At 33.3% G+C, this 22,375-nt stretch overlaps 1 protein-coding gene across 1 annotated transcript in view; it reads right to left on the bottom strand.

The window, feature by feature from the left end:
* The window catches only part of FSTL5 (follistatin like 5), a 711,768-nt gene extending 707,917 nt beyond the window's left edge, over positions 1-3,851 (bottom strand). The window contains exon 1 of the mRNA XM_029939311.1: positions 3,488-3,851. The gene's annotated coding sequence lies outside the window, so the exon portion shown is untranslated. The remainder of the gene's footprint in view (positions 1-3,487) is intronic.
* Positions 3,852-22,375: the final 18,524 nt, after the last annotated feature.

The raw sequence follows: 22,375 nt of genomic DNA, 5'->3' as shown, positions 1-22,375 counted from the left end.
ATATATGTATACACACACACATACGATGTACACATATATACATTCATTATATCACGCACTTATACTATTGTTTAATTCCTTCTCTTTAAAAAACCCATATTAAGATTCATTGGAATTCTGAATTTATCAAAAATACTATATCATTTACTATAATAATATTAACTTCCTCAACGGCAGGATGATTAAAGCACAAAGGGACCAATTGTTTTGCTGCATGGTGTGGTGACCAATTTAATGGTAAAACTATGATTCTCCACAAGGGACCCTATAGCTCACCCTAACTAGTCTGTGCCCAAAGGACATTGGAGGTGTTGAGGCAGAAGATAATTATGTCTGTTTGGTAAAAGATAATTGGTCACATGGCTGTTACAATAATGTTAACAACAGGAACTATTTTTTCTGAACTATTAGTTCACAAGAGCCTTTAGAACATTATAATACATTAAATATTTAAAAATGCTAGAAGTATATTTGGAGATTTGGAGCAGAACTAATAGAAACAAATTATTGAAGGTGTTTGATCTCATAAACAAGCATTAAACATGAAAAATGGTCATTATTGAAAGACAATTCTCAATAAGCTATTACTCCCATAATCTTTTAAGTATAAAGTCAAAAGTTACTTTTAAAAAGTCAATTCACTAAAATGTTTTAGCATACTTCAGGTTTATTATACTTTATTTAATTCTCCATTGTACATGTTTAGTAAATAGATAAAAAAAAAGAAAGCTATAGCCTTGATAACAGAAAACCCAAATTGTTTCACCTTTGCCTTATATATAACTAAGTATCGACTGTTATTCATCTTATCTGTAAGAAAAAATATCTGTCCAGCAATATCATTTTTAAATTTTTGTCTCGATTAATGTGATTTAAGAAACTGAGAAGCAATTAAGGCAACTTGAGAATGTCGTGAGACATATAATTAAATTATTTCAATGATCTTTCTATAGACTTTGTAAACTTCATCAGCTTGAAGTAAAAAGTGCTGTATATACTTGTACCTATGCAATGAAATGAATTCATTTTCTGGCAGGCTACCTACTGTGCTATTGAATATCCTTTTGAATTTCACATGGACAAGTTGTAACTCCAAAATATGGCCATTTTCTTTGTGCAGCAAAATATTTATGAAGGGACACCACACTTGACTATCTTTAATAGGTGTCTTCAAAGTTGGCAATTTTATTTGTTTACAGTAAGAATCATATTCTATATCCAAACAGTATCCTCTATATGCTAAATTTGGGCTTATGATAGTCACCTAATTTTACTTTACCTCAGAACTAATATATAAAAGCTAAATAGGTAAAAAGAATCAGGGAAAATGTATCTAATATGTTAAATTTGCAATCTGATTGAATCTACCTTATTAGTTTCACGATTGCCAATAGCATATTTTAATTTTAGTACTTAACCATTTCACTGTGATAACACTAAACTTCACCTGAAAGAATTCCAGATACTATAGTTCAAGAGAACTGTTTATATTCAAATGTAGACATACATCTTGGGAAACTTTATGTAAAAAGAAGTCAATGAGATACTAAAATACATTTAGGTGAACTTAGTGTTTATTTCTGTTATTGCCTTTCAAGTAAGTTATAAAATTTAAAAATATAGATGTTTCAATATAGCAATGGGAAGAAAACTGAAATTAAAAGAAGCCATAATTCTGTTGGATATTCCATACTTTGGGTGTGTATACCCATATAATTAGTTTTAAAAAGAAAATTTAAAAATGTATAGAAGAGAAGAATCGTTCTATATTAATTTAAGGGAGGCTGTGTAAGTGGAAGTTTCATGGCCCAGTATTGCATATATTTCCTCCTTTGCTTCTCTATCTGCTTAGTCTTTAAAAATTTCATATCAATATTTAATGTTAGATCACATGACTGACAGGAATCCTCCGAAGAACAATCTGCTTGGGGTAAAACATGTCAACAACTTAAGGGGATTTACATTTAACCTCTAGTGTTTGTAATAATATCCATTTCTTGTAACTATCACTGATGTAGTACTGTGCTGTAAATAAAATGAAAAACTGCTACATAGAAGAATTATTTTATATCCTAAACTTTAAAGCTAAAGTTCTTACTGGTAAGTGTAATGCCACTAGAGTAGAAATGTTTACAATAATTAAAAAATATACAAATACATAAACTTAACTTAGTATACTCTTTAGTTGCTGAAAAACATAGCTCTAGTCAGTTGAACAATACTTAGTAAGTCTGAAACAGCTTATATTTTACACATTGCTATTAAGGTAGGATGTCTAGTTGCAACCTGAACTCTCTCCCTGGAATGTAAACCCTCCCCTCTATGGCTTTCCAGCTATAATTTATCCTTAATCTAATGCCACTAAATGAGATAAATGAAAAATCATAATCCTATTTATCAGACAAATAAAGTGTTTATTTGTGTATCAGACAAATAAAGACTTTACAGATAGTCATGAATAGTGATAAGAAATACATAGAGCAGCAGTTAACTTCTATTATTTAATAATTGTTCACTATAGGAAGTACTGTTCAGTGGTTTTCTATACTGAATTCTTTCTTCATACACACTCAAAACACACTATCAATTGACAAAAGGAACACAGCTTCAAAAGAAAACCTCCTAAGTAGAGAAAAGCTCTCTGTTAAACATGCAAGAGGTTAAACATTTCTGAAATAGCGAGACATTTTCTCAGCCCACGCTTCCCAGTTCCATTCAATTACCAACAGCAGTAGCGACTATAATACAAGCTAATACTGTATTATTAAATCAGAGCTTCCCATTTACATCCACCTCTAACCTGAGGGGGTGGGGAGGGGATGGCATTTACTAGTCAATAAAAGAACAAACAGCCCCCAACTTGAAAATACACATGACCTTGGGGTGTAGAATTCTCAGAGACTGAGTTTCACAAGTTTTATTTGGTTCTACTGCATAACAACACATCTAAATGAACCCAACAGGATATAAATGCTCTTATCCTTACCACCTCCCCTCCAAAAATATTAAGAGAGCTCTGCACTTTGCAGTCTATGCTGTAGATACCAGAGGTAATATTGATTAATCAGAGATTAGACCACTCAAATATTTTTTCAAGATTGCATTTGTTTTAAACAACTTGTTGGTTGATTTATTCACTGAAATTTACTAACATATTTGGGGCTTGCGTTGAATGGTTCTTGTCTCCTGAGCCGTGCTGGAAGTGTTGCTCTACAAATATTTATGTATATTAAGCAGAAGGTAACCTGATGACATTAACTTCACAAAACAACCAAACCCCTCAACTTCCCCTATAGAATTCAGTTATTAAACACCAGTAGCTTTTCTTGTCATAAAAATAATAATAGTAATTATTAAAATAATTATTGAAATCATTGCCAAAAGTCCTGTTTCAGATTAGGAAAAAAAACTTGCTTTTAAATTTTTGTATGGCACACTGCATTCCTCCCCCCTTTGTAATATTTCATAACAATATTCTTTTTCTTACCTTATTTTAAGAGTCAAAAAGTCTCCCAGAAAGATTCTTAAATGGTGTAGATATATAAATCACAATAATAACAACAGTTAAAAAAAACCTAAAAGCTCGTTTTAGCTGGGAAAAGAGGAAAATAGTTTGGTCTAAAACTATAGAAATCTCCAAAGTCACGCTGGAATGGGCGCCTAGGTGGCAAACAGAGGACTCTCTCCCACGTCCGACGCCACACTCCTTTGTCAAGTTGATAAGGTCCTGCTGGTGAAGCGGGTCCCGCAGGGCACAGAGAGTGCAAGAGGGCGTTGCCTCGAGGTGCTGGAGCAACCCGTCTGCTCGCGTCCCAGGTTCAGCACCGACAGCACAGTGGACAGCTCCTCTCACCTCCAGTTTGTCTCAGTCACTGAACCAGGCTGATTCTCGCGCCTCCTCCCACAGCAAAAGCTGCTGCCACTCAACCCGGGCGTGCCCCGCCCCCATCATCTGACGTAACTATTTTGCATATCAACTCCCTGAGAGGTGCGGGGCCGCCCCTTTGACTGGGCTTCTGCTAGGGTCAGCTGAGGCAATCGAGGCGACAAAATCCAGGCTTATGACCCACGTGGGCTTCATTGGGCTTCACAATCCATTCACAGCCGGTCCTGAAGAAACTAAATGCTTTTGGCGTGGCATGAGCTTTGGCCTTCGCTGGGACTGCCGTTTCTGTGCGCTCGAAAGATCGCTGCTGGCACAGCTCTGGCAGGAAGAAGGGGCGGAGGGTGGGGGCCGCGGAGCAAGGGGAGGAGAGGCTGGGGAGGCGAGTGAAGAAGGGACTGGGGAGCAGAATGAATCCATCCAACCACTCCAAGAGAGAGAGAGACAGAGAGAGACAGAGAGAGACAGAGACAGAGAGACAGACAGAGACAGAGAGAGACAGAGAGAAACCCGCTCCTTTTGATCTTCCTGGCCAAACTTTCCTCCTGCTCCCTACGATTTGTTTACTGGAAAGGATGTGCCTGGTGTTCCGTTCCCTTTCCTCGGTTCAGGGAGCTGCTAGAGGGAGTCGCTGCAGCAGAAACTTGTTTAGGAGGAAAAAATTGCACTGAGCACCGGCAGAAAATGTGAAAGCTGGCAATGCTCATCATGATTCGTAAACAGAATCTTTTCTTATTTTTTATGTGAATGATGTATAGCATATATCGGAATTCATGAGTTCGTATAGGATCAACAGAATCTTCCCTCTTCATTCTTATGATTTGAATATATCATCAAGCTACGTGAAATTGGAAATTCCAGGGTTAAGAAAATCATTTAAAAATGAAAAAGTGAAAGTTTTCAACTTACACAGTCAAAATCCTGAAGGTTGTGTAATATTTATTATGTCTAATATATCAATTGTTCTATGAAAGATTGGGTATGCTGGAAGCATTTCATAGCCTTTAGCAATTCTCTCAGTATATGTGATGTTTCTTGTTCCAGTGAGGCTCTAAGGGCCTTGACAGCAAGAGAAAGGGCTGCCATGCCAGACTCCTGACTGCTTAAACTTGTAAACAAATACTTTTAGTGAACTGAAGCAATCAATCTCCTAGAACGATCATTATTCACACACCGTCCACATGTCCTACCTACAGTCAGCAGGACTTATTCATACAAAGAAATGGGCAACTAAATATTTTCATAAACAGTCATTTGTTCAAAAAATGTCATATCATGCAATACATTGTTTTCCATCAAACTGCATATATTTTTATTTCCTGGAGTCTAATATAATTCTGTACTGGATCCACTCCGGAGTGTTTTTAGAGATTCTGATGAAATGAGTACACTTGTTTATTTCCTACCAAGAAACATAATAATTTGGTTTTCTGCAATATTTAAGAATTTTTTTGAGGAAACACATTGGTTTAATGGGCATATATACTCAAATTCTTTCTTGAAAGTTAGTTAACAAAATTGAGGGAAAAAAAACATGATAAATTTGCTTGTATGGGAACTTTCTTTTTTTCTGCTACTAATAAACTTTCCTTTCCAGATTTATTAAAGAATATGTCTGTTCTTTTCCTAAATATTCAATTCCCTTGGAATATCCTTCAACACATTTAGACCATAATGCTTGCATCCCAGATAATCTGCAATGTTTTATTTCCCTCTGACATCTATTGATTTTATGTAAATATTTAAATGACTAGTGCAATGTCTTTTTGTACTGCTCATTACACCCACACCCACACCCACACCCACACACACACCCACACACACACACACACACCACACACATTCCAATAGTGTTTCAGTAACCAAAGTGATTTTATAATGGTTTCAGACAGTGATTTTTATAATGGTAGGGCCTAAAGGATGGCATTTGGGGCAGATGGGTACCCTACAATTACAAGTACAATGAAGCCAACTGAATATCCTGTACTTAGACTGATCAAAGCACACATGTTATGCTTCTTTTAGAAATGTCACATGGCATATTTTGGTCTGCTTCATGCCAATATGGCAAAATGGCAGAGAAAATTTAAAACGTTCACTGTGAAAATATATAGACTGCATTATAGAAATTCTTATACATTTCCACCAAATTTGTGTCCTATGCTGTGTAATAGACACTATTTTTCAGTTCACTTCAGTGATCATATTGTTTGGGGCTATGAATTAAATTAAGACAGACTTAATATATTCAACAGCCTAAGGGGATAAAACTGGAAACAAATTGTTCCAAATGTTTCAAATAAGGGGAGCTACAGCATTTTCTCATTGTGGGGGGTGTGGGGGAGAGAGAGAGAAAGAAAGAAAGAAAGAGCTGGAAAGAGGGAGAGAAAGAGAAAAAGGAAAAACAGGAAAAAAGAAAAGAAAGAAGGAAACAGAGATGAAAGAAAGAAAGAAAGAAACAAACAGAAAGAAACAGAGAGAGAGAGAAAGAAAAGGACAGAAGAAGAGGAGAGGAGAGGAGAGGAGAGGAGAGGAGAGGAGAGGAGAGGAGAGGAGAGGAGAGGAGAGGAGATAGAACTATTTTGGTGTGCGGGCACAAAGAGGCATGCATACAGAAAAGTTCTTGGAAGACTGAACCCTCCTTAGAGATTCTAAGTTTTGTTCTGTCTTAAATTAGCTGCGTGACCAAGACCAAGTTATTTAAACTCTCTCATCACACTCGTCATTTGTAAAATTTGAGGATTTTATTGTACTAAATTATCTCTAAAGTTCTTTACCTGTCATTCTATGATTCTAGAGTAGAATTTTAAAACTTTATAAATTACTATATTATAATGATATTGTGGTAGAATTAAAGAACTTAAGAGCCTTCCCCTTAGGTGGAATAAATTGGCATCTGGTTACTAAGACTGCAAAAATGGTACCTTAGGGTAATTAGTTTGGGAGGTGTGCAAAGAAGATGAGTGACTAGAACAAAGGATGAGGCAAAGTAAGAGAGGTAAAAAAATAAATTTTACCTACCCAGGATGAAATTAAGAGAAGACTGAATGGATCTGATAAAGTTGTCATTTATTTTTATATAAACAATATTATAATATCCTCTCATATAGTCATACAAATAATTACTGTTCAGGATATTTGAAATAATTGTACAGCAACAATAAAATGTAATGCATGCAAAAAGTCATTCGATGGAGTTTTAGTTATAAACTGTCATGAGGAAGATGACTAAAATATTAAGTAAATATGAACAACTAAAATATCTTTAAAGCTGAATGACCAACATGTACTTAAGGATTTTAATTTAGGTAATTTACATGAACATATTAAAATGTAATACACAGAAATTATGAAGCTCATTGTTTTGTTGCCTTGTGCGTGTGTATTTATACTTGTACGAAAGAATTACCTTTTAATCATATTGCTTTTGGGTTCTCTATTTTTGGACTCCTGTAGTGTCATCAAATTTTACAAGCTCTTTTTCAAATTATAATTATTCCATTGTAATTGTAGCACAGTGGAATTATAAATACTCTAAAGATAATAACAGTGTATGCTTTGTTAATTTTTCTTTTTGAATCTATTATGAGAAGGTTTCCTGTGAATTAAGAACATGCTTATTTTGATAAGCCAAGATTCACTACTTTTTGCTGGTTAATATTCAGTCTTAATTTGGGGGGCTCAAAATAATAAGCAAATCCAGTAAAAAAAAAAATCAGTGCCACAAATGACCAAGCCTTCTTTAATTAAAAAGAGCAATAAAATTACAGCATACGCACCAAATGTATCTATCTTTGTGATTTTAACTCTCTTGCAATATGAGCTTCCATGATTGTGCTTTCACCTAATATATTATATGCAAATAGTGTTTTTAAAGGATGAAAGCTGCATTCAACAGTTAGTTCTTATGATAAAATAATTCCTGAAATTAAATTTATGCTTTTGACTTTTAGCTTTTTATTAGCAATTCCAAATGCTAGATATGCAATGTTTCACAGCATTATTTGAATATTTGACACTTGAAACTATATTTGTCTTCCTTTCTACTGTTGTTTTTATTCCTATTCCCATTACTTCCTTCCCTTCCTCCTTTCTGTGCTTTACTCTCTTAAGACCTTTCTCTCTATCTCTACCTATCCTTTATGTTAATATTCTATTAGTGAAAAATGATTAGTGATCAGTCTGTTGTGTTATAGTTTATTTAAATAAAATATTGTATTATCAAATTGAGTGTTGATATATGTTTATATGTAAGTTTCTGAGCTAAAGCAGAATTTCAACCTTATATGATCTTTATGTGTATGTGGGTGGGGGTGGGAGGAGCATGCACTGAAGAGGATTTTCAAATATGTTTTCTTTAAAATATGTACATGAGGTTTAAGGTACAAGAATCAAAACCTCAATATGTAAAACTACAAACTGAAGAAAACTATTTATTAAGCACATGTGCAAACGCATTTTTAACCTAAGTGGTATTTGCAACCAACTGTATAGCTTTTGCATGAGTATATTAGCTTGATTTTTAATATTTTCAATATATGTTGCAAATTCAGATTATGTTTATTTTTTGTCTACATCATCTATTATGGTACAGGCATATTACTTATTTCACATAAGAAATTGTTCCATGACGATGAGTAATAGGAAAGTTAGTTCTTTTCTTATCAGTATTTACTTTAACACACAGGGAGATACACTAAGACTATTTCTGTAATTATTTTAAGGTTTTTTTTTTAACATTTATTTATTTTTGAAAGACAGATCATGAACAGGGGAGGGGCAAAGAAAGAGGACACAGAGTATTAGAAGCAGACTCCAGGCTCTGAGCTGACAGCACAGAGCCTGACACAGGGCTCCAACCCACAAACAGTGAGATCATGACCTGAGCTGAAGTCAGATGCTGAACCGACGAAGCCATGTAGGTGCCCCCCATTTCTGTAATTTTTAATCATGAACCTATCATCAACATGGTACATTTCATAAAAGATTAGAGATCACTTTTCAAAAATACCATGCTAAAATTTGGGATAGAATTCTTTATTCTATCCCTTAAATTCTCAGATCAATGCATGTATTAGCTCATTAATTCCCACTATGTAAATCTGTTTTCCACATTTCACAAGAACTTTGGGAAATGTATAATATGAATGGAAGTTATTGGTTCAAAACATTGGTTGATGTTAATCTGTATATCAAGTTCATATTAAACAGAGAAAAGATTAGAACATGTTTCAAGAAATGCTGCCTTATTTGAAATCTAAGATCTATAGCATTTAACAGAGCAATCTAGGTTATGTTTTAAGGAATAGCATTGTTCATTATCATCAATAATCTGGAGCTTATTATCATCAACAGTTATCATCAATAATGTGAGTCAAATAAAATTCTGAATTTGAATTCAGTATTAAGTATCGATGGCACATTCAAAGGACCACAGTAGACAACCATGAATGGTACGTAATATGGGTGCTAAGTGTGGAAAGAAATGTGAAGTGAATATTTTTATGATAAACATGGATCCTTAACTTGTTAAATTTTATCTTTTAAATTTAAGGGAAAAAATAAAACTGCCTCTTTATATAATTATATAAAGGGAAATGAACCTTAATAGAAAGATTTACCAGACTCTGTTTGTGTTTTCTCCTCTAGTTTTCCAGTTTTCATGTATAGTACTTTTATATTCCTTATCTAATAGCTCTTTTTAGACATACTCTCTATGACTTCCAAGTGATACACCTATGAGTTTCCCCCAAAGCTGTATTTTGCCTTTCTTGTTTTGGCTTGGTAAAGAATATTTACTTTTTCTGTCCTAGTCTAAAAACAATGGGAATAATTTTTTTTAAATAAGAACCATGATCTACCCATATGTTCATGCACAGAATTCTCAGGCTCATAGGGTTGGTGTCAAATTGTGTTGCTCTATAAAAGGGAGTACAAAATGAAATGAAGAATTAAGAAAACATTTTTATAATAAATGTAATTAAATAAATTAAAATTGTTTTTATATTGCCACATGTCTATACAATTTGGGATAGTTTCATTAAGAAAATGGCAGATATGAACATAAGCTAGAAGAAAATAATTTAGTCCTTGGCTTAGTAGGAAAAACAACCTGGGAGTAATTTTTTATAAACTAAAGGTGGAGAGAATATAACATAGTTCTGTTTTCTGAGTGTAATAATTTTGGTAATCTTTATAAACATCAATGTTAAAAGTATGTAGATGTAGAGAACTGTAACTAAAATACATTTCATTAATAGACTCAATGCACACTCTGCTAACAGCTGTGTTACAGAAAATAATAGAAACTGTAGTAAAATCTGAAAAACCCAAATGTATCCACTAATTCATTTGAGCAAATGCTTTACAACTCAACCTAATCTTCTATGATTAAATTAACCTGAGATATATAACTATAACACACTATAACATACTATAGTGCTGGGCACTTTTGTTGAAATTAGATATCATTAATCTAAGTGGATCAGATGTATCACTGCCTTCACTGTAGTTTTAAAAGCTATTCTGAAACAGTTTCTTTTTCTTTCTTTTATTTTTTTAATAATCAGTTTTGGGGGCAGGTAGTTTGGAATTGGCGAATCTTAAGACTCTAGTATCTAAAAATACTGTACCATTTTACAAGTGTAATGAAAATTGAACTATGAAAATAAAGCATAAGACTTACTGATTCTCAAAAACATGATTTTAATTCTTAGAGTTTCTGTGTTTAAGAGATCTCTTAGGGCATCTATTGGCCAATGTTAGTATTACATATCAGAATGATTACACAGCAGTGTGAACACTAGAGTTCTGTGTATCAAAATAATGATTTAAATGCATGCTGATAAAGAATTTATGATGGAAACCTTTAATGTTTATTGTTGCAGTTAAAGTGTTGTGCAAATACATGAAAAATAATCTGGTATGGGAGTTAGACTTCTAAAACTTTTGTAAAAACTACTTGCATTTCAATATTTTCAAGATTTATTTTAATTTTCTCTTAGAATCTGTATGTCACTGGATTAGCTTCCTTCAGTATTTTATTTAAACTTATGAGTTTTTTAGAAATGTCATAATAGTTATCATTTCAAATTTCAAAAGGAGCACACACAGCAACATATTTTATATTGTTCTTTGAGAGCAGAATGTAAAGGGATATTGAGAATATGGCTGTTAAGCCTCCAGTTTGAAAAGATTACAATATGTAAGGAAATATACTGTTAGTAGTGGAGATAATATGTATATTTAGCCAGATGGACAATTTGCCTAAACAGTTATTTCCTAATCATGAGGCACAGTGAGAAAGGATGGAAAAGGATCTAGATCTTAAGGTCTAGCATCTGTGTGTGTGTATGTGTGCATAGTATATAATATAAATACATTATTGGGGCACCTGAGTGGCTTAGTCGGTTGTCTGACTTTGGCTCAGGTCATGATCTCATAGTTGGTCGGTTCAAGCCCTGCGTCAGGCTCTGCACAACAGCTCAGAGCCTGGAGCCTGTTTCAGATTCTGTCAGTCCCTCTCTATCTTTGTCCCCCTCCCTGCTTGTGCTCTGTCTCTCTTTCTCTCTCAAAAATAAATAAACATTTAAAAAATTATAATATAAATGCCTATGTATTAAATAATACATAAATTAAGCAATGAGTCTACCCCAAAATCTACTTTACACACTGTATGCTAGTCAATTTGACAATAATTTATATTAAAAATAAGGAAATAATACATAAATAAATAATGCCATAACTAAAATTAAAATATGTAATTAAGATAGAAATCAAAAATATTAGAAGCACATATAAAATACCACAGGTGAAAAATGTGTCAAATGCCACACATAAAAAGTGATAAATCCTGAAAGAGAAGTTAAGAGTTTGGCGGTGCCTGAGTGGCTCAGTTGATTAAGATTTAGTAGAAGTGAGCAATTACTACTGATTTTTCTTGTTCTTTTTAGACTTTTCTGTACATAAGATCCTTCCAGAACAAATGGGCCAAAGCAGCTGTCTCAGTTTGTTCCCAAGAATGGTCCTAGCACTGTCTGGGGGAAAAAAAAAACTGCTGGGACCAAACAGATATGTATGTATGTTACTTTTTTTTGAAGTTTTCTGCTATTCATTAATATTATATAGAAATTATTTGAATTCAAATAGCAAACACTGTCAAAAAAGAACATTGAAAAAAAGTCTACACAACAGATTAAGATTTAACAATATACTTCTTTTGTATTCATTAATGCTGCTCACTACATAAACTCAACTTCCTGTGAATGTGCATGAATCACACTTTGTGGTCTCCACTGGTTGAATGGAGCCATGTGTCCACTTCTGCACAAAGAATTATGAGTAGAAATGACACATGTCACTTCTGGACTGAGAATTTAGCAAGATCCCCCAGAGCCCGTTTTTCTCTGTCAAAGAAATTGGCAACATTTGAGATAAGTGGTTGTTCAGTTATCCTGGATTCCTGAGGGAAAACTGAGAAGCTGTGCTGACTGTGATGGTTACTTTTGTATCAACTTGACTGAGTTAAACATGCCCAGGTAGCTGGTGAAACATTTACATCTGGGTGTGTCTGTGAGGGTGCTCCCAGAAGATATTGGCATTTGAACTGGTAGATTAAGCAAAAGTCTCCCTTACCAACGTGCATGGGCATCATCCAATCCACTGATGGCATCAATAAAACAAAATGAAAAAGGAAGGGTGAACTCACTCTGCTTAAGCTGGGATATCCATCTTCTGTCCATCCTGCTTTGGTACTCAGATCAGGCCTTCACCACTGTTCTCTTCACAACCTCCTAATTCTCAGACTTTGGCACTCAAAATAAGTATGCCAACATCTTTCCTGATTCTCTAACTTGCAGATAACAGATCATGAGATTTCTTGGTCTCCATAATTATGTGATCCAGTTCTTATAATAAATTATCTAACATCCATCTATATATCATCTATCTATTTATCAATCTATCTCTTTATCTATTTATCTAAATTCTATTGGTTCTGGTTCTCTGGAGAACCCTAATTAAAATACTCTGTTCCATGATGGGCATGAAAAATGAGCAAGAAATAAACCTTGGTTATTTTAGGCCACTGAAATTTAAAGTGTGTTTTAGGCCTCTGACATTGAGGTTTTTTAGTGTGTTACAACACATAAATACCTTAAACTAATAGGTAAATAACAGCAGTTGAGTTAATTTTGAAATAGATATATATGTATCAATCCTTCACAACACCTTGTTACACATTAGCTGACCTTTCTAGGTTTCTACATGAATAATGTCACTGATCTCTTGGAATATATAGGCTTATTTATGCCTATATTTAATATTTAACTGGAATCAAACAAAACAAATCTCATCTTCTTACTATCCATCCTAAAATAAGTTTAGATTGTTAATAAAACAAACTAATCTTGTATTGACCTGAACTAAGCTTCTATTCTGACCTAGGTGCATTATTCTAGAGCTAATTATTTGGCTTCTCTTCTACATCTTGTAATAGTTCACTATCTTTCAGTTAAGGATTTCATTTCCACCTACCCATTTTTGCCCAAAATAAGAACCAAGCCTCTTCTTTGGTGGTAATTTCCAAATATCCCTTCAATTACTCATTCTACAAACAGAAGTATGTTTTCTATTCTGAAACAAATATGCTGGGAGTTAGAAATACAAAAAATAATATGTAATACCATAAACAAAATTCATCCAAGCCATTGCAGTTTGGTTTAGAAGGTATAAAAACAGGATAATGTGCCTAGAATCATCCCAGTCCAATATGAGCTTTATAGGTATTTCTACTGCAGACCAAAATTCTACCTTTAAAACTCAATCAAAATTGGCTAGTACTTTCCATGGACATTGCTCCCAGATATAAAATGACTGATCTATAGATTATAAAGTATTGCCTGCTTAAGTTCTCTACATTCATATTCCACCTACCTAACTAAGCAACAGCTAGTAAAATGCATATTATCCTATACCATCTACCTAAAGTTGATGGTGAATTACTTGCTCCTTTGACTACTACTGTGACTTGACCAAATGGCTCAATTGCTGCATTTAAGCATCCTTGCTTTATGAAGCTAGTGAGCTTGTCTATTTTTGTCAAATCCCCCTATTTCCTTCTCAGATTCATACAAGTCCTAAATTGTTATGATGAAACTAACCACTTCATATACATCTAAAAATTTTCATCTAGAGTACTAAGAAAATTTATGGGGAGGAAAACTAGCATTAAATGCGAAAATACTTTGTATCAAAGACTGCTAGGAACTTTAAGTTTGTTATTTCTCTTATGACTTACTATGACACTCTGATTTTATTATTATAATCACGGATTTACAACTGACTGAAGAGAAGTCAATTCATTTGTCCACTGTTGAAGATCAAGTTAGTGAAACACACCAGAATTAATCCAAGTATAATGCATAAAATCGTTCCACTTTACTATCATAGTATATCTCCACAACCCTTAGTATTTGAAACTTAAAAAGAGTTAGGGATAAACTACTTATATTTGGAGAAATAGAGGATTCCTTCACAGGTGAGGAAAAGATGTTCCAGGAAGAGGAGGAAAGTGAAAAGAGTGATAGAGATAGAGACAGATAGAGAGAGAGAAAGAGGTGCATAAAAATTGGAGCTGGTTGTTCTATGGTTTATAAAATAATCAAGTCTAGAAAAGCATACGTTGCATAAGGGTCATAGAAGGGAATTAAATGAGAAAAAACAAGAGTTTTTTTCTTAGAAGTTTTATGCATGTATTGCCTATGTTTTCTCCTTTTCCATTTAATTCTCCAAATACTGCCATCTTTAATATGTTTTCTCCATACAGTCTTTAGAAATTGCTCTTGTTAGGATCAAAATAATCCATTTTTCAACAAATTTCAAGGACACTTATCCTGTTCTGAGCTCTCAGAATCATTTAACACTGTTGACCACACCTGCATTGGAACACATTCTTTATTTGGCTTCTATGACACTGCATCCTGTTTATCTGAACTAATTGCTTGATCAGTTGCAGTTTTGCCTCTTTTCTTTTTCTTTGCTTTCCTTTTCATGTCTTATCTTTTCTCTTTCCTTCTCTCCCTCACTACATCCCTCCTTCTCCCCTCCTTTTGTCCTTTTGACTTCTCCTCCTCAGCCATTCTAAAATGTTGTTTCTCAGGGATCAGATCGGACTCTTGTCAATTATTATTGTACATATTGTCTGGGAATTCTCCTCTACTTGTTCCACCAACCTCTACATTTTGCTGAGCTGTCAGGGCTCAGAGTCACATATCTTACTAAACAACTGCAATAAAACTAATTCACAGGTATCTGAAATACATGTTCCATATTGACTTTATCTGTACCACTGAAATCTCTTCTTATGATCCTTTTCTTATTGAACAGCACCTCCATTCATCAGAGGTAAAGCTCAAAGTCTGGTGGCTTAACTTTTGAGTTCTTAGTATCTGAATTTAGATGTCACTTTCTTCAGGAAGAATTCCTATTTCTACCCGTTGTAGTCTTTTTTTTTCTATTTGCAATCTTAATCAGGCATCCCAATATGATGGTAAACTAAATCTTTAGTGTCCTCAAAATTGTTGCTTTTATTACATTACATATAATTGCATCTTTAAGCATGTATCTTGTTTCCTACATGAACCCCTATGAAAGATTTAATTATGAAATTTCTAATCTTAGCCCATACATGGCTCATAGTATAGCATCAATATTTAACATACTTAATTCTATAAGTCCAAAATTCGAGGGTTTCCAAATTCCTAAATAATGACCTTTAGAAAGGGAGTGACAATGTGCACAATGGGTGGGCTAGACAGGAAATGATGAAATAATAGGCATTTAACTAAAGTAAAAAGATAATAGTTTTCATAAAGATAATAAAAGAGATAACAAAAAAACAAAAATCTTGTCTAAACTAAGAACAAGTCAGGGAAAATAACAATTACCCATTGGAGTTTCTAAAGAATTGTACAAACTTGAAAGAATTTAATTTCAACAAGTTAATAATAAAGCTTCATATGATAACTTTCTTTGAAAGATCAAGAGTTATTGTATTGAAGAAGAAATGAAACAGAACCACCATCACCAATAACAACAACAACAAAAACCCTTTCGAGAATTACTATTATTTACTAAAATAATCTTCATTTAACATTATAATGACATCAATTAAAATTGGACAGCACAAGTATCACTGAGCTTTGTAAGTTGATTTTGTCACTGGTACACACCTTTTATCTTTTTCAAAATCTACCTATTTTTCAAGAGTATGTTGAATGTTATTCTTTCACAAAATTTTATTTGCAAACTGTGACACTTCCTCCCTTTAAACCAGTATGATGATGCTCATTCTGACTGTATTCCAAGATGTTATTTTAAAATTCCTCTCTCCAATCACTAGATAGTGATTATCCTGGAGGGGTCGGTGGGGGAAAAGTAAGATTTAAAAATTTGATATCCATTAAAAAAACTAGAATTTATAAATTTTGCATCCATGATGTGAATTTCTGGCTCATAGTAAACAAACCATCAAGTGTGTATTTATTTATTTTATGTTTGTTGTCGATTCCCTAAAGAAGAGTTCAGCCTTCTGTCATTGCTCACCTTTGTATCTTCATCTCCAAGACGCAATGGCAAGTGGCAAGAGCTCAATAAATAGCTTCTAAAAGAATAAAAGTCTGAACATTTTCCCACTGAATTCAACATTTCCTAAAATACAATTTTACCTTCTCTGTAAGATATTAGCATCATCATTTGGCAATTTATTTCAAGAATGTTGTATTTTTAATAATTATTTAAAATGTTCATTTTACCAGGGTGCCTCTGTGGTTCAGTTGATAAATCAATGAACTTAGGCTCAGGTCATGATCTCACGATTGGTGAGTTTGAGCCCTTCATCAGGATCTGTGCTGACAGCATGGAGCCTGAAGCCTGCTTCCGGTTCTAGGTCCCTCTCTTTCTCTGCCCCTTCCCTACTACTGTTCTGTCTCTCTTTCTTTCAAAAATAAACAAATGTCAAAAAAATGTAGATGTTTATTTGACCAATTAGTGTCTTAAGATCACCAGAATTTTAATTATGCCTATTACTTACCCAGCAAATGGTTAGTTTAACATTCTTTGAGTAGTTTAGGAATAAAAAGAATGATATGTCAGTTTCTAGGAACAATGTGGATAGAAAACTTATTATCTAACAGTAAGCAATATACAGTTTGATTTGTAAGTTTCAAGTTCTCAACATTGACTTAGATGTCTTATCTTACCCTGTAAAACATGTTATTAATTCTTAATCTATACTTATCCTTGGTAAATGTAGGAGAGAAAGATATAAACCAGAATAACTCAAGTATATAGACTTCAAACTTAGATTGAAGTATAGAACTTTTAAACCAAACCCACATGGAAAACACTGACAAAATCCTTGTTAGTCTCACATGGGTACATATTCAGTCCCCCTTTACCACTATTTTGTTTTGACACAAGTACAATTTATAAGATTCCAAAATTAAGAACATGTATGCCTGAGTTTCAAACTGATATACAAAATATGACTAGTACATACTGGCTGTTTATATGTCCATTTTAAATAATTAAAAAGTAACCTTTAGGTTGAGTGATATATCAACCATATAATCAATAGTAATTTATTGGCTGAATTTATTATAATTTTCTAATGGTTTTGCTTAAAAGCAGTAGAGAAATTGGCAAACTTTAATTTTTCCCAATGTAGTATTCCTTCTTGTGAGTTAATAGAATGGTATAAACCATAGCTTGCTTAGTGAAAGCCATAATCAACAGGTAGTAGTTGAGATATTTGAAGAATCTCTAGTTTAGTAAAAAAAAAAATCTCTAGTTGAGATATTTGAAGAATCTCTAGTTTAGTAAAATCTCTCTTGTGGCAAATAGAATAAATATTGCTTATTATAGAACTTATATATTATATGTAGATTATAGTTTTTTATCTAAAAATCATGGTTAAACTAATGTACTTTTTATAAAAATAGAATTTTGGAACAAATACAATATAGGTGTTATACATGAAAACAATTATACTTTAATTATCCTGAAAGATACACATCAATTATAAATAGCAATTCAATGTCACTAAATTTTTTCATAAAGCCTTAGCCAAAAGAGTTCTTTTATTATTTATTTTTACAGAATGTTGCTTGAAGTACTGAAATTAGTTCTATGAGGACATTTTTTACTGAATAAATAAAAGTGTTCCATTAGCCAGTGAAATGTTAGAAAGGGATTAAAAGCTGTGAAGTAAAAGAAATAACACATTTTAAAATGAGTCTTGAAGATTAATATGTTCTATTTGCTAAGTTTACTATTGAGCATAAAATATCAAGACAAACTAGTAAAGAAAATTTATGAAAAGGCTTTAAAGTAATCAGATGCCTTAGACTTAAGCAACAACTCAGTGCACACATAATTCAATGTTTTGTTTGGTTATTTATTTATTTTTATTTCAAATCAGGCCCTATTGCTGGCACGCTGTTTTATATACTTGCTATGCAAGTGACAGGGTTCACTTAGCTATTTAATGCACATGCCAGACTAATGTTAGGTGACTTCACAGAGCTGCTTCTTCAGTTTCAGTTCATAGACAACCTGCCTAATTACCTATCTTTGTGTTCAATTAATAGTTCCAGTTCCCTTGTTTCATTATCATTTTAACATTTAATCAATCCTAATTAAACTAGAACTGGGGATTCTCCACATGCTCCACCTCATCTATTACAGAAGTTCATATTTTTTCCTACAAATGTTCATTACATTTGCTCCAACCTTAGCATTTTTATAAAATACTTTGACAAAGATAGATGACTGGAGAGCAATTCAACTTTAACCATGTTTCAAGTCTATTTCCAAATATGAAAAAAAATAATTTGCTTCTAAGTTACATTTATAGCTATATCTAGCTGAGTTAGATTGACTCACATTGTCATATAAGTGTAATATAAGCTAAAATTAGGAATGCGTGGATTTTAGAGAAATAGTTTGATATGGAATATAAAGGATGGATTTTACTTTTTGATTTATTACCAAGTTTTACAGAAATATATTTTGTACATCTCTTTGGATCAGGTGCTATAATAGGCACTGGGGATAAAGTAATGAGAAAAGAAAAAGGTAGTGCTCATTTTAGGAAATCTATTTTATAGTAGGAGAGAAGCTTAATCTAAAAATACATATTATTAAAATACATATTTATTGTAATATATTATCCTATAGTTATAAGAATTATGAAAAAATAGTTGATATAAGCATAAAATCAGTAGATGATCCATTTCAGTTATAATGTCCAAAGTAGCCTTCCAGATAAAAGAAATATTTGTATCTCAGCAAAGAGGAAAACAAGAGTCTTATAAATATCTTCAGGAAATAATTCATGTAAAAGGAATAGTATGGACAAAAGATGTTAATGAAAACTAGTGTGGTAGGATTGGATTGAGCTCAGAGAGGTAGGTGGGCTGGCCATGTAGAGCCTCTTGACCCATTATAATGTGTTATATTTGGCACTGATTTTGATGAGAAGTCATTAAAACGTTTTGGGGAGGGAAATTTGGGTAATATCTTTAAAACATTCTCTGCCTGTTAAGTGAAGATTTGTCTTTGTTTTTAAGACAGCGAAATTGCATACAGGGAAAACTGCTAGAAGGCTGCTGCAGTATTTCAGGTGAGAAGTGGCCACAGGAAAGAATACATCAATGGTACATTAAACAGGTTATGCACCATGACCAAGAAGAATTCATTCCTGGAATGCAAGGATGGGTTAACATATAAAAATCAATTAATGTAGTACACTGTATTAACAGAATAAAGGACAAAAATCACCTGCTCCTCCTAACTCATGTTAAAAAAAAAAAGCATATGAAGATTCAACACCTGTTGTAGTAAAAAAAACTCTCTTGAAACTAAAAATAGAAGAAACTGCAGCAGTGCAATAAAGGACATACATGAAATGTTCTAGGTAATAGTATACTCATTGGTTAAAGACTGAAAGTTTTGGGGCACCTGGACGGTTCAGTTGGTTCAGCGTCTGATTTCGGCTTAGGTCATGATCTTGAGGTTCGTGAGTTAGAGCTCGGTGCCTGGCTCCCTGAGGAGCCTGGAGATGCTTCAGATTCTGTGTCTCCCTCTCTCTCTCTCTGCCCCTCCCCTGCTCACGCTCTGTCTCTCCATCTCTCAAAAGTAAACATTAAAAAAAAAAGAGTGAAATTGTAGCCTCAAAAATCAAGAACAAGGTAAGGATGCCCACTCTGGCCACTTCTGTTTAACATAGTACTGGGCATTATGACAGAGCAATTAGTCAAGAAAAGAAATAAAATGTTTCCATCCAAACTAGAAAAGGAAAAAGGAAAGGTATCTCCATTTACAAATGATATAATCTTACATGTGGAAAACACACACACACACACACACACACACACACACAAACAGAATAAATTCAGCAAAGTTGCATGCTACAAAATCAATATGCAAAAATAAGCTGTGTTTCTATACATGAACAATAAATAATGAGAAGAAATTATGAAAACAATCCATTTACCATAGCACAAAACCAATAAAATACTTAGGAATAAATGATACCAAGGAGGCAAAAGATACATGCAGTGAAAACTACGAAACATTGATGAAAGAAATTAAAGGAGATAAAAATAAATATTCTATGTTCATATATTAGAGACTTAATAGTGTTACATTGCCGATATTACCCAAGTAAATCTGCAGATTCACTACAACCCTTATCAAAACCAGAATGATTTTTTTTTTGCAGAAATATAAAAAGAATCCCAAAATGTATACTGAATTTCAAGGGACACTGAGTAGCCAAACAATCCTGGAAAGGTTGGAGGCCTCACATTTCCTGGTTTCAAAATATTTTATGAAACTAAAGTAAGCAAAAGAACTGGCGTGAAGACAGACTACATAGACCAGTGGAATGGCATAGAGCACCCAAAGAAACCTGCCACACGATGGTCAAATGATCATAAACCAGAGTTCCAAGACCACATGTGGGCAGAGGACAATCTCTTCAACAAATGATGTTGAGAAAACAAGAAAATGGATATTCACATGCAAACAAAGAAAAAGTAAGTTGGACCCTAACCATATGCAAAATGTAACTGTAAAGGAATTAAAAACCTCAGTGTAAGACTACAAAATCTCCAAGAAAACATAAGGGAAAATCTTAATGACACTGGAGTTGGTAATGATTTATTGAATATGATGTCAAAAGTACAGGCAACAAAAATAAAAACGAACAAATGAAAGTACATCAAACTTAAAAACTTCTACATATTAAAGAAAACAATCAACTGAATGAAAAGGTTTATAAAATGAGAGATAATATCTGAAAATCATCTCTCTGATAAGGGCTTACTATCCAGAATGCATAAATAACTCCTATTACTCAACAACAACAAAAACAAACTAAGAAATGGGTGACAGATTTGAATAGATATTTCTCCAAGGTAATGTGCAAATGGACAATAAGCATATGAGAAGATGTTCTAAGGCACTAACCATTAGAGAAATGCAAACATATTATAATGAGATATATCACCTGAAACCTGTTAAGTCAGCCACTATCAAAAAAAAAAAAAAAAAAAAGAAACAAAGAAACAAAAACAAAACCCAGGAAACTAGTGTTCACGAGGGCGTAGAAAAGTTGGTACTTTTGCTGGAGCTCTTGTGCACACTCAGTAGGAATGTAAAATTGTATTACTGCTGTGGAAAATAATTGAGGCCTCTCAACAAATCAAATATGCAATCACTATACTATTCAGTAATTCCACTTTCAAGTATATGGCCAAAATAACTGGAAGCAAGAATTCTTCAAGATCTTGGATGTTCATGTTCACTGCATTATTTGCAATAATCAATAAATGGAAGCAACGCAGAGGTCAATCAATGAAGTGATAGATTTTTTTAAATGTGGCATATACATATAATGGGAATGTTTTCAGACTAAAAAGTGAAGAAAATCCTGTCACATATTACTGAATGGATGAACCTTGAGGACATTATGCTAAGTGAACTAAGCTAGACACTTAGAAACAAACACAAGATGATTCCATTTATGTGAGGTATCCAAAGCAGTCAAACTTCTAGAAACAGTATCGGATGGCAGTTGCCAGTGGTCTGGGTGACAGGGAAATGGGGACTTATTGTTTAACAGGTTTAGGGTTTCAGTTTTCTAATGAAAATGTTTTAGAGATCTGTCCATACAGCAATGTGAAAACAGTCAACACCACTGAACTATACACTTAAAAATACTTAAGAAAGTATTTTTTGTTATATTTTTATCCACAATTTTAAAAAGTTTGTCCTCAAATGTATCCCTATCTAGGGAAGAAAACTATTATTTTAAAGAAAATGGAACCCAAGTATACTGTTGGGGGGAAGGTACATTGGTACAGCTACTATTGGAGAATAGTTTGGAGGTTCTCAAAAAAATTAAAAATATATAAATATTATATAATC

The sequence above is a fragment of the Suricata suricatta genome, chromosome 1, assembly GCF_006229205.1.
Source record: "Suricata suricatta isolate VVHF042 chromosome 1, meerkat_22Aug2017_6uvM2_HiC, whole genome shotgun sequence".
Taxonomy (NCBI): domain Eukaryota; kingdom Metazoa; phylum Chordata; class Mammalia; order Carnivora; family Herpestidae; genus Suricata; species Suricata suricatta.
Note: the sequence above shows the minus strand (reverse complement) of the source record. Positions and strands in the feature narration are given on the sequence as shown.